Source organism: Bubalus bubalis, chromosome 18 (assembly GCF_019923935.1).
Source record: "Bubalus bubalis isolate 160015118507 breed Murrah chromosome 18, NDDB_SH_1, whole genome shotgun sequence".
Classification (NCBI taxonomy): Eukaryota; Metazoa; Chordata; class Mammalia; order Artiodactyla; family Bovidae; genus Bubalus; species Bubalus bubalis.
Window position 1 is genome coordinate 47,425,992 of NC_059174.1, and position 13,492 is coordinate 47,439,483.

The 13,492-nt window shown below is 48.7% G+C and overlaps 1 protein-coding gene across 9 annotated transcripts in view; it reads left to right on the plus strand.

Annotated features, from left to right (window-relative positions):
* Window positions 1–13,492, plus strand: part of SIPA1L3 (signal induced proliferation associated 1 like 3) — a 254,721-nt gene that overhangs the window by 1,405 nt on the left and 239,824 nt on the right. The window contains exon 1 of one of the 9 annotated variants that reach the window (XM_044932265.2): window positions 11,198–13,488. The exons of the other annotated variants lie outside the window; for them this stretch is intronic. The gene's annotated coding sequence lies outside the window, so the exon portion shown is untranslated. Of the gene's footprint in view, window positions 1–11,197; window positions 13,489–13,492 lie in introns of those variants that run through there. 9 annotated transcript variants of the gene reach the window in all.

Consider the following 13,492-nt stretch of genomic DNA (forward strand, 5'->3'; position numbering starts at 1 on the left):
ATTTTTTTCATAGCAGCCACCTTATAGAGTCGTTTGGAGGATGCAGTGAGAGTACCATTTGTGAAATGCTTAGAGCAGCAGCTGGCACATAGTCAGCATTTAATAAATGACCATTGATTCAGCGTTTTCCCGGTTTCTCCGAGACCCCCTGAGGGTGGGGCTCTGCCTGTAGTCTTGCTTTTCTCGTGGATCAGACATATAACTGGTCTGGTTGACTTCCTCTCGTGCACCCTCAGGTTCCATCCGTGTAAAATGGGATAACAATATCAGCCTCAGAGGGTTGTAAGGATTTGCTGATACCATGTTCCCAGTCCAGAGCGATCTCTCACTAAGTAGCAGCTCTTATATATTATAATTGTTCTTCTTCCATGTGCTCCATCTGGCCCAGAGCTTGCCTAACTGTGGTGGGATGTGACATGACAGCCCTGAGCTCCCCCACATGTTCACTCCCAGCCTCAGTGTCCCATCTGTGAAATGATAGTCATAGGACACTTGTGCCAGGGTTGTTTCAATGATTCCAAAAGATAATTCATGTGTAGTGTTCATCACAGGGCCAGGTGCATCCTAAGCACTTAATAAACATGCCTTGTTTTTCTTGATGGGCTTTTGCTGCTTATGTTTGTATTACAGTTCAGAGCAGGACAAGGTTAATGTCCCCTCACCCCTAATTTTTATTCACCAAAGGTAAAATTGTAGAACATACTGCCATATAAGGGGCTGAGAGGAAATGGCACTGACTAGCTGCTATCAGCAGGCTACCTGCCCTCCCCCCAGCTCTCACACACTCCTGCCCCCAAATTGGCTTTTAAGTGTTGTACCACTGCTGCCCGTACTTGACTGTCTCAAAGCCCCATTAGCCCCCCGAGCCCCACCTCCACATGTGGGGCCTGTGCTCCTTGATGTCCTCTGCTAACTTGATGTCCCGTTGGGTGCCATGAACTCAAAATGTTAAATCAAAGCTCGTTTTCCTCCCGGACCCAGTAGTCACCACCTCGGCAGATGGGCCAAGCTGGAAACCTGGGAGTCCTTCTTCTCCCCAAGACTTCCCAGATGCAGTTGATTGGCAAGGAGGATGGTGCTGTCATTCCATAGCAACCATTTCTTTGGCCTGTCTTGGTCTCTTGTCTTGTGGGCCACTGAAAGTCCCCCTTGGCTACTGAAGGTGGCCTTTTCCAACATGGTTGAGTTGTTTCTTTCAAGTCACCAAGGATGAATACATGTCAAACACTGTATCAGTAGGAGCCAGAGAAGGCACTGCAGACGTGCCAGATGGCAGTGGCCACAAGTATGGAGTAAAAGCCCTGGCTGTCAGGGAGTCCATTTCTAGCCTGGCTAAGCTCAGCTGAGTCGCTCACTTTCTTTCTGCAAAGTTACCCGGTGTCAGCGGGTTAGAATATCCTCTGTATAACAGGTCATCCGGAGCGTTCTGGGAGGCAGCACATGCACACCCAGGAAGAGGCTGGGCAGGGAGTATGTTAGCTCTCTGTTTAGGGTGAGTCTGTCATCAGATCTGTCATTGTAATTTCTTTTTTTTTTTTTAGAGATTTTATTTATATATTCTTGGCTGTGCTGGGTGTTCCTTGCTGCACGTGGGTTTTCTCTAGTTGCAGTAAGCAGGGCTCACCATTGTGGTGCACAGGCTTCTCTTTGCAGTGGCTTCTCTGGTTGCAGAGCATGGGTTCTCTGAGTAGTTGTGGCCCACAGGCTTAGGTGCTTCTCGGCATGTGGGATCTTCTCAGACCAGGGATCGAACCCGTGTCTCCTGGGTTGGCAGACGGATTCCTAACCGCTAGACGACCAGGGAAGCCCCTGTAATTGTAGTTTCATTTGGTGATGGGAACCTGTGGTCTCAAATTTATTTTAACCACTAAAATTACCTAAGTGTGTTATTATTTTTTTATTAATTGATTTTTTTTTTTTTTTTTGGTTGAGCCATGTTGCTTGTTGGATCTTAGTTCCCTGACCGGGGATCGAACCTGGACTTCAGCAGTGAAAACACCAAGTCTTAAGCACTGGACTCCCAGGGAATTCCCCCTAAGTGCTTTTTTGCATCTGAGGAAATAAAACAATGACTTTAAAACAAAAATCTCGGTCTTGATTGTTAGTGACAACAGCACATGGGTTTTTAGCAGTCTGTGTGGAACGGTCAGAGTTAAACATGAGCCTGTTTTTCAGACATTGCAGTTGTTAGGCGGTAAATCAAAAATGGAATTTAGAATGTGCAGTGATTGGCGCCTTTTTTTTTTCCCTGTGAAAGTTATTTTGCTTATATTTCAAACTTCAGTTAAAAAAAATGACCCAGGTTATGATAAGAGCTTAACCTTGTTGTGTGTATAATTTCCCACATCTAAATTAAATGTCTGTATGTTTTGCTAAAATAATTGAGCAGTCATTGCCTCTAAAGTAAAGGGTTTTTAGCAGTTAGAATGAGAGGCTATTAGGACCGGTTTGTGCATTTGTGCTTTCTTTAAGACACTGCCTCTATTTCTTAGGACTTCTGTGGTCATGGCCATAATTTGTCTGTGTGTGTGCCTGAGGATTGGTTGAATTTGGCTTTTAAAAAGTTATGCAAAGAAATGCATACTCGTAGTAACCTGTCAAACATTACAGAGATAGGCAAGGGAAATAATAACTGCCACCCTCCATTCCAAAATCCCATCCCCCTAAGAAAACCATTTATTCAGACAGTGAGTGTTTACTAAGTGTCCAGTGTCAGGCTTTGGAGATGTCTGAGAGAACAAATTAGATTCATTACCTTTGGAAATGTGGGGGTGGATGCTCTCACCTTTTTCTGTGCTCATTTGTATGTATGTATGTGTGTAGTGGGGCATCATCCCTGGTGGCTCAGACAGTAAATAATCTGTCTGCAATGCAAGAGACCCAGTCTGATCCACTGGAGAAGGGAATGGCAACCCACTCCAGTATTCTTGCCTGGAGAATCCCATGGACAGAAGAGCCTGGTGGGCTATAGTCCATGGGGTTGCAAAAGAGACACTACTGAGTGACTAAACAGCAGCAATGCAGATATCGACTGTTTTCTTTCTTCTCCCTCACCATTCCCCAGAAAAGGAGGGATCAAGTCATACATATTTGTAACTCAATTTTTAAAAATATTTGATAGTGCATATCTCTTCAAGTCATTACATACAGATCTGGCTCATTCTTTTTAACAGCTAGACCCACGTTCGTCAGTGTGGAGAGACGGTGCTCCACACTGCCATTTCCCTATTACTGGACATTTAAGTTCTTTCTGGGATTTCTTTTTTAAAATTTATTTGGTGGGCACCAGGTCTTAGTTGCAGCATGTAAGATCTTTAGTTGTAGCATGTGAGATTTAGTTCCCTGACCAGGGATCGAACCTGGGCCCCCTGGATTGGGAGTGTGGAGTCTTAGTCCCTGGATCACCAGGGAAATCCCTCTAGGTTTTCTATTGTACCCGCAAACACACATCCAGTAAGCATTCTGATACATAGGCAGTACAGCATAGTGGCTGAAAGCATAAATTCTGGACAGCAAATAAGAGAGACAAGGTCCTTGCTCTCCTAGGGTTTACATTCTAGCTGAGGGGACACGCAGTAAACAAGGTAATCTCAGGTGGTTTTAATTTCAGAAGGAGGCAATAACAGCGTGAGGGGATGGAGTAGACTGGTGATGGGGAAGGGCTGGTTCCTTTCACTTGTATGACCTCAGAAGGCCTGCTGCTGCTGCTGCTTCTGCTAAGTTGCTTCAGTAGTGTCCGACTCTGTGTGACCCCATAGACGGCAGCCCACCAGGCTCCCCCGTCCCTGGGATTCTCCAAGCAAGAACTCTGGAGTGGGTTGCCATTTCCTTCTCCAATGCATGAAAGTGAAAAATGAAAGTGAAGTCACTCAGTCATGTCCGACTTCGCGACCCCATGGACTGCAGCCTTCCAGGCTCCTCCATCCATGGGATTTTCCAGGCAAGAGTACTGGAGTGGGGTGCCATCACCTTCTTGGAGAAGGCCTCCTAGTCCTCACTGAAGGGGAGTCATGTGAGCTGAGACCCGAATGAGCAAGAGGCACCAGCTGTGCCGAGAGCTGGGGGAAGACCGTTCCAGGCCGAGGGAACAGGAAATGCAAAGGCCCAGGTGTAGGGATGTATTTGCTACAAAAACAGTATCATTGAAACTGGACAAGGGTGAATTCCCACTGTTCAGGCTCATGCTACTTTAATTTTTGTAAAATAATAATAATGATAATAGCAGCTGACATTTCCTGGTACTTTACTCTGTACTCGGTGCTCTTCTAGCCATTTTGCACTTTTCCTCAATTAATCCTCACTCTAGAAGAAGGGGACAACAGAGGATGAGATGCTTGGATGGCATCACCGACTCAATGGACATGAGTTTGAGCAAGCTTCAGGAGTTGGTGATGGACAGGGAAGCCTGGTGTGCTGCAGTGCATGGGGTTGCAAAGAGTCGGACATGACTGAGCAACTGAATTGAACTGAATCCTCACAAGAATCCAGTGAAGTAGATAAATGTATGGAACTCATTACCGATGAGGATGCTGACTCCAGGGTCCCAGGTCTTGGCTCATATGCTACACTCCTCTCTTCCCAGGCCCCCTTGACCAGGCTGAGGCAAGTTTAAGTGGGTGCAGCGTTTCCTTTCCACGTTGTTTAACATGCAGAGCTCTGCGGACTATATTTAGTACCTCATTCATGTGGCCCCGGGAGTGGTCTGGGGATGTGGCGTCGTCTCCACAGTAAGACACGACAAGGTCAGTTTCTGTGGGGATGTTTAGTTGGTTGGTTGTTGGTTACTTCAAAACTAAAGGCCCTTCAGCAGAGCATGTCCTCAAATAAAACAAAATTGGCGGTGTGGCCACCACACCAGACGCAAGTTAGCAAGAAATGAGGTGTGGTGTTGAAGGATCGCAAACAAGGAGGTGTCCCATTGAGCTTGCAAGGGGTGAGCTTTGCAAGAGGACTTGGACCAGCTGGGGAAAGAGTGTTTCTAAGCACTGAACTAGTATTATGGACTGTTAAAGTTTTAAGATACCATCCAGTTATTAAAGTGCTGATGCCTGGCCCAAGTAGGGGCTCCAGGATCCTGTTCCAGCCACCATGACTGTGTCCATTTTGATCTGGTGTAGCTTGGACCTTAAGAGTTGTTCAATATTTTGAATGAAGGGCAGGCCTGGTTAGATGTGAAGATGGTGGTGGTTGCTTTTAAGACTGGGAAAAGTGTGGAGAGCATCTTTCATCCAGCCATCTATGAAGCATGTGTTTCTGCCCAGCCTGGGTGCCAGGCACCGTATGTTAGACACAAGACAGTATGAAGTCACATAGGAAGACTCTGGTTCTCCAGGGTTTGCACCAGTACTGTTCATTAGAAATATAATGCGAGCCACCAATGTGGACCATATATGTCATTGAAGATCTTATGGGGATCACTTTTAGAAAAGTAAAAAGAAATAGGAAATGAACTTTAATAATAAATTTTATTTAGTCCAAAGCATATCATTTCAACATGAGGCCAGCATAAAATTATTGAGATATATTACATCCTTTTTTTCTCACACTTGCTTCAAAGTACCATGTGAAATCTGCTCCTTCAGCCATCTCCATTTGCACCAACCACGTTTCAGGTGCCCAGGAGCCACATGTATTGGACAGAGTGGGCCTCAGGTGTGAGACTCAAGTGTAGGTCAAGATTCACAGTGATGGGTCGAAGATGCCGTCCCTGTTTTATCTTGGTGAATAAGGGCAGATGAGTGATGGAAAGCATGCCGATCAGAGGCAGGCCTAGCTAAACTCACAGCTGTCATCCTTCAAAGGCACCTTCTGGGCCTGGTGTTGTGCTTGGCGCATGTGACCTGTGTTCTGAGGTGGCCGGGACTCTGATCATCCGCACTAAACAGATGAAGAAGTGAGGCCTGGCAGCACGAGCCCACTTGCTCACAGTTAGCAAGTGGTGGGGGCAGAATTTGAACTCAGGTACAGAGACCATACTCTTAAATCTCTGTCGTGTCTGTGTTGTGTTAGTGTTTGAGGGAGGGTGGGGTCTGAGCTTTGAGCCACAAAAATACCATAGGAAGGACTCATCACACAAAACAGACTCCAGTGTTCGTCAGCCTCAGCCCTCGAGTTTCGGCTGGTGCGGTAGTGCTGGTTTAGACCTGAGAGGTTGGCTGACCCCACTCCTTACATTGAGCCCCAGGTCTGGTGGGAACGGATCTTTACTTCCCAGGAAGGGGAAGGGTCTTTGGGGACTGAGGACAGTGGGCAGGATGAGTGAAGGAAATGAGAAAAGGACCCAGCCTATTGAAAGTCCATTCTAAGCAGCTTCTGTGGGCATGAAGCCGCTCTTCTTTTTTGAAAATATTTATTTATGTATTTGGCTGCGTCGGATCTTAGTTGCTTCATGAGGGGGTCCTCCTCCGTTGCGGAATACGGCCTTAGTTGCCCCACAAGCAGGTGGGATCTTAGTTCCCCAACTGGGGATCAAGCCCGCATTCCCTGCACTGCAAGGTGGATTCTTAACCACTGGACCACGAGGAAAGTTCCTGAAGCCTCTTTTCTCTTTCATCTGCCTCCTCTCTCTGTCCCTCTTGACTGTGGCCTCCTGAGGGAGCTTCATGGCCTTTTCCTGTGAGCTCAGTGACAGCCGAGTTTACCCACTGTGTGAGAATTGCCCTTGCCTGATCCAGAGGCATTGCTGGGTAGGGGCTAGCGGGAAGGGGACTCTCATCTACGGGAGTCATTATTCTAGAACTTCAGTTACTCTTTTGGTTCAGGATTCCCCCTCTCAGAAGCAAGGAGTATCTGGACCTTGTACCCAAACAAGGCAGGTGCTGGAGATTCCAAGTCTGTTCACGTGCCCAGATGACCTGTGCCAGCCCCAGTGGTGATTCCTGAGCGCTTTCACCTCTTTAGCTCTCTTGCCTCCTCCTGCTGGACAGTGCCTGGCCGGTTAAAGATGCTCAGTGTGTGTTTGTCGGCTGAATTGCTGATATGAGCCAAGGTTCCCTGAGCTCTTGCTGTGTACAAGTCTCTGCTCTGGGTGCTTTTCATGTACTATCTCATTTAATCCTCAGAACTCCATGGTGTAGGTATTCTTATCATTCACATTTCTTATGTAAATAGACTCAGGTCCTGAGAAGTGCAAATCACAAAGCTGGTGAGTATCAAAGTCAAGATTCAAACCCAAGCCAGTCAAGTCCAGGCTCTTTTTTTTAAAGTTTCATTTATGTGTTTTTGTTCTTGTCTGCGCTAAGTCTTCATTGCTGCATGCAGGCTTTCTCTAGCTGTGGCATCTGGGGGCTACTGGCTGTGTGGTGGCTTTTCTTGCTGGGGGCGCAGGCTCTAGAGCACAGGTGTCGGTGGTTGTGGCTCATGGGTCTTAGTTGCTCTGTGGCATGGGGTATCTTCCTGGACCAGGATTGAACCTGTGTTCCCTGCATTGGCTGGCAGATTCTGTACCACTGGTCTACCAGGGAAGTCCCTAGGTCCAGGCTCTTAAACGCCCCGTCTGCAGTCTGTCCGTGGACGGCAGGTGGCCGAATGGGGTCGGGAAGCAGGCCACAATGACGAGTGCGGTCGCCCCACTCCACACGTGGTCTCTGAGCTGGTCTGGGGTAGTCCTGCAGCAGGTCCCAGGCCCCTTTGGGCCTGGACACTTGACCATCACTCTGCACATGAGGTTTTTCTCTGATTGTGGACTTGAGAGACTTTTCCCTTGTGGTCCAGTGGCTAAGACTCTGTGCTCTCAAATGCAGGGGGCCTGGGTTCGATCCCTAGTCAGGAAACTAGATCCCACATGCCACAATAAGACCTAGGGAGTCAAATAAATAAATACAAATACATATTTTTTAAAAACCAACCAAAAATAACAAAAATGCACTGGATGTTTGACATTAAGGAATTCTAGTTGATTTTTGAAGGTGTGATAATGATAACTGCGGTTCTGCTTAAGAAAAAGTCCTTATTTTGGAGAGTTACAGTCTGAAATCCCCATGAACTGTTAAGATAGCTGAGATTTGCTTCAGATTAACACGGATGGGTGGGGAGGTGAGGGGGCCAAGTGTATGGGCGAGGAAAGAGAGGAAGTAAGATTGGCCAGGAGGCAGTGCTACTAAAGCTGGCTGGAGGGCGTTCTTACGCTCTGCTTTTCGCCTTTATGTGTTTGCACCGCGAACACCTCACCACGGAAAGTTAGAAGCAAATATAACAAATATCACTCGGTGTTGGTGTGTTTCAAACTCGAGTGTAGTGTGGAGGGATTCCTTGCCTCTGCCCAGTCCACTTATATAATACAAAAGTGGTCTTTTTTTTTTTCTCTTTTCATCCTACGAGTCAATCTTTGGCTCCATCGGCCACGTGCTCCCCCGACTGCTCTGAGCACCATGGCGCTGGTTCTCTGAGTCAGCTCAAAGAGGTCCCTCTTCCCCAGGTCTGGTTCTCTCCAGCATCTGAGCGTGGGGCCCCTCCCACATTTTTTCCAAAGACGAGTTCCAGCAGGAGGCCTCAGATCCTCCCCGCATCCTCCCCTCAGGACAGACGTGCACAGATCCTTCCTCTGATGTGTCTCTTTCAGCTGCCCCCTGCCCAACCCTGCACGGAACCACAATCCAGCATTTGGTTTTGCCTCCAGCGCTGCTGCGGGAGGCAGGGAAAGTGCCCCCTTTCAGTCCTGACTTTTGACAAAGCTGCAAGATGCAGCATGTGATGGTGCCATGGACCTGATGATATTTCTCATCAAGCCAGCAGATAAAACTCCTTTAGAACAAACATGCACAACACTCCCCGCCCGCCCACTGCCCGCCCCTTCACATCAAGCAGAGAGGCTCTGTTGCATTTGTTCTTTAGGGGTCTCTAACTGAACAGAGAGTCAGCAAGGGGCAGAACTCTGTGTGTGAAAGTGGCAGGAAAAGCGGGCACCCTCGTTTGGGGGTTTCTGCTTGTGGTTTGGTTGCCAGGGAGGGGGAGAGATGTGTGATGTGAAGAGGAACTCGGGTCTAGCCTTGCTCGTGGCTGGTGCCATTGGTTCTGGTGATGGGCTCTTTCTCTGTATCACGCTCTTGGTTTGCAGGGAGGAAGGCAGGCCAGGTCCTGGAACCAGCCCCGCAACCCCTACCTCCTGCAGGCGTTGCCACCTCCCCCCCCCCCCCCCCCCCCACCGCAGTTCTGTTCTTTCCTGTTCCTTTGCAGGCTCTGAAGCACGTCTAGCATGGAGAGCACATTAGGATCACTGTCACCAGTTTAGGCAGCCTGCTTTTTCCGGGGTTCCCAGTGTAGACCTATATGTGTTGAATCTGAAGGTAGCAGACCCCAAACACTGATACTGATTTTTTTTTAATATTCATGTATTTATTTGGCTGCACCAGTTCTTGGTTGTGGCACGCAAGATCTTTGATCTTTGTTGCGGCATGCAAACTCTTAGTTGTGGCACGTAGGATCTAGTTCCCTGACTGGGGATTGAACCTGGGCCCCTTGCATTGGAAGCGCAGGGTTTGAGCCACTGGACCACCAGGGAAGTCCCCTGATTATGATTCTTAAACTTACTCATTCAACAGATATTCATCCAGCTGAATGCGCTTCCAGGTACTAGGTTTATGCTGCTGCTGCTGCTGCTAAGTCGCGTCAGTCGTGTCCGACTCTGTGCGACCCCATAGACGGCAGCCCACCAGGCTCCCCCATCCCTGGGATTCTCCAGGCAAGAATACTGGAGTGGGTTGCCATTTCCTTCTCTAATGCATGAAAGTGAAAAGCGAAAGTGAAGTCACTCAGTCGTGTCTGACTCTTAGCGACCCCGTGGACTGCAGCCTACCAGGCTCCTCCATCCATGGGATTTTCCAGGCAAGAGTACTGGAGTGGGGTGCCATTGCCTTCTCCATAGCACTGAGCAAAGCAGACAAGGGTTCTCCCCTTCTAGGGCTCTCATTCAAGCTGGGATTCAAACAATCAACAGATAAATAAGACATATACTGTGTTAGGGCGCTTCCCAGGTGGCACTAGAGGTGAAGACTGCCTACCAATGCAGTCTTTACCACTAGTGCCTTCACTGATGCAGGAGATGTAAGAGACCTGAGTTAGATCGCTGGGTCAGGAAGATCCCCTAGAGGAAGGCATGGCAGCCACTCCAGTATTCATGCCTGGAGAATCCCATGGACAGAGGAGTCTGGTGGGCTGTAGTCCATAGAGTCGCAAAGAGTCGAAGTGATTTAGCATGCACACATACTGTGTTTGATGGTAATAAGTTCTGCGTGGAAGAGATTAAGAAAGGGGATGTGAGATATTAGGGTGGAGGATGTTGACAGTTTAGACAGGGTACCAAGGGATGGCCTCCCTGGGAGTGACTTGAGATCAGGCCTGAAGGAGGCGAGGCAGTGTGAGCAGTAGGGGTTTCTTGGCAGAGGGAGCAGCCAGTGCAAAGGCCCTGAGACAGCGGCTGGAGCAGAGTGGAAGGGGGAGTGAGTGGGAGGGCACGAGGGCGCAGGAGTTTGAAGATCTCTTGGCATCTAGTGCAGCCTCGTCTTTTCTCTGAGATGGGACCATATTGCAGGGCGTGTTGAGTTATTAAATTTCATTAAGGGACTTCCCTGGTGGTCCAGGGTTTAAGAATCCGCCTTGCAATTCAGGGGATGCAGGTTCAATCCTTGGCCAGGGAACTAAGATCCCGCATGCTGCAACTAAGACCTGATACAGCCAAGTAAATACATAAATAAATATTTTTAAACGTTTCATTAAGTTTTTATTAGTGACCACATGTGCATGGAACCAAAGGAACAAAAATAGAGCACCCAGTTCCCTTCCGCAGAGGCCACCACCATCCCTGTTTCTTGTTGGTGACCAGTTCCTTGGCACTGCATTATTTGAGTCATTTCCTGGCCTACATTTGATTGAACCATATGAAACTGCCTTTTTTGTGGGTCAGAAAGAATGGGTGAATGTTGACAGTTTTGGGAGCTTCAGCCTAACAGCTTCCTTTCCAGGGCCCAAGGAACTTGACCCATCTTTTCTTTGGGGCTTCCCTGGTAGTTCAGACAGTAAAGAAAATACCTGCAATGCGGGAGACCTGGGTTCGATCCCTGGGTTGGGAAGATCCCCTGGAGAAAGGAGTGGCTCCCCACTCCAGTATTCTTGCCTGGAGAATCCCATGGACAGAGGAGCCTGGTGGGCTACAGTCCATGGGGTCACAAAGAGTAGGACACGATGAACACTTTCTTGCCTCAGGGATTGGTGGTCAGAGGTCGGGGCCCCCTTTCTGCACCTGCACATCTCTTTCATTGACTGGCCCAACAGTGTCCGTGACACCAGTGTGTGTAAGCCCCCTGCTCACCCATAGCCCCATACCTGTCTTGCTGTTAAGCCTGACAAGACGCTGCCTCTTCCTCCTGGGACAGTACCTGGGGGTGGCATTAGTCATTCTTTGGATTTCTGCATCTTGGTGCCACCAGTTTTGAAATCACAGATAACTTGCAGAGGGAAGGGCACCCCTGGACTCTTGCCAGGTGTTTGGCATGACTCACATGGCGGGACTGGATCAGTAACTGGGCAGAGTAGGTGGTAGAGAACCAGCCCAGAGTGTCCAGGAGGAGGTACTGGGACTGTGTAGGCTCAGGCTGTGAGGGGGAGGGCTAAAGAGCGATGGTCTGGACTTGGGAGAAAGGCCTTCCCTCTCCTCTGGTGTGTCCCCTCCAGAGAGTCACACATCCTGAACCCCAGGGCCCTGGGCTGGATCTTGCTTTGGGGGAATTCAGCCAGAAAATCGTTTCAGTTGGTTTGCCTTTGGCTGCCAACAATAGTATTAGCAACAGCAGCAGCAAATTTTTTTTGGGGGGTGGGGGGCTGTACCACATGGTGTCTGGAACTTCCCTGACCAGGGATCGAACCTACACCCCCTGCAGTGGAAGGGCAGAGTCTTAACCCCTGGGCCATCAGGGACATGCCAGCAAATAGATCATTTATACAGTGTCTGCTAGATGCTAGGTAGGCACTGTGCTAGGTGCTTCCCACAAAGTGACTCATTTAAAGCTCCCAACAACCCTGTAAGTACCCTTATTATTCCCCTTTTGCAGATGAGACCAACTAAATTTAAATAACCTGCCCAATAGCTAGAAAATGGTGGTGACGCGATTTGGATCCTGGCAACCTGGCTCCAGAGGCCACATTCTGAGCTCTTAATCACTGTGCTCCTGCAATGGTTCTCAAACCCGAGCAGGCACTGGCGTCCCCCAGAGGGCTGCTTAAAACACAAGTTGCTGGGCCCCACCCAGAGTTTCCGATTCAGTAGGTCTGGCTTGAGAATATACATTTCTAACAAGTTCCCAGGTGATACTGCTGCTCCTGGGCCTGGGAGCACATTTTTGAGAACCACCGACCTGACCTACTGTAATTGGAAGTTCAAGTGAAATTGGCCCCAAGTCAGGAGATTGATGATCGGTATCAAAGAAGCCCACAGATAGGCAGCACCAGGGTAGAATAATTAAGCCTGTAAGGAGACCAGCCCTCTCCACTATACTTGTTGTGTCTCCTGTGTCCTCAGGCTCCCCTCATGACCACAGGATGGCTGTCACAGCTCCAGTCATCATTCCCTGACGAGGCGATATCCAGCAGCAGAAATATCCAGCCTCTGGAGGCTATATCCAGAGCATCTCTTAGGAGTGCGGAAACTCTTCCTAAAAGCCCCGCCTCCCAGATTCCCCTCATATCTCATTGGCCAGCATTGTGATACCTGACCACGCCTGGGCAAATCACAGGCAAGAGCCAATCAGGATTTATTGTCAGGGCTGGGGCTAGAAGCCTCTTCACCTGAAGCGCAGGACTATGTAGTGCGGCTACAGGAATAAACCCGTAGTACTGTTTAGGAAAACACTGGGAGAGGGGGATGGATATTGGGTGGGCAGACAATTGGATCTGCTGCAGAAGTTAGGGAAACAAGGTGAAAGCCTAGTACCTATCCATTTTTGTGTCACTGTCCTTACCGACAATGTCCTTCCTTTTGTAATTACCTGAATCAGGACTTTTTAATTCTCTAATCATGGCTTTTTAATTCTCTAATCATTTCCACCTTTAAGAATGTGTGCAGAGAGTCCCTGTATCATAGGAGCTCTCAATCCTGTCAGGAAACCAAGTATTTCATCTGAACACTCAGGGAAACCCAAGCTGGGGGATGAGGCAGCAGTCTGAGGGGCCGTGTCGGTGGTCTGTGAGCCCACTCACTATGCTCAGCAACTTGGGGCTGGCTCCTCTCTCTGCTTCTGACCAGTTTTCCTATTCAAGGTGGTCCTTGCAGAGGCTCAGTTTCCCCCTCTGAGGACTGCCTTGTAGGGTGGTTGTGAGGAAGAAAGGAGAGGATGCAGGGAATTTCCTGGCAGTCCGGTGGTTAGGATTCTGCACTTTCACTGCCAGAGCTCAAGTTTAATTCCTGGTGAAGGAACGAGGATTCCACAAGCTGGCTTAGTGGGAAAAAAAAAAGGAGAGGATGCAGGTCAAGTGCTTACTCCCAGGAGCAAGCTCATGGTAA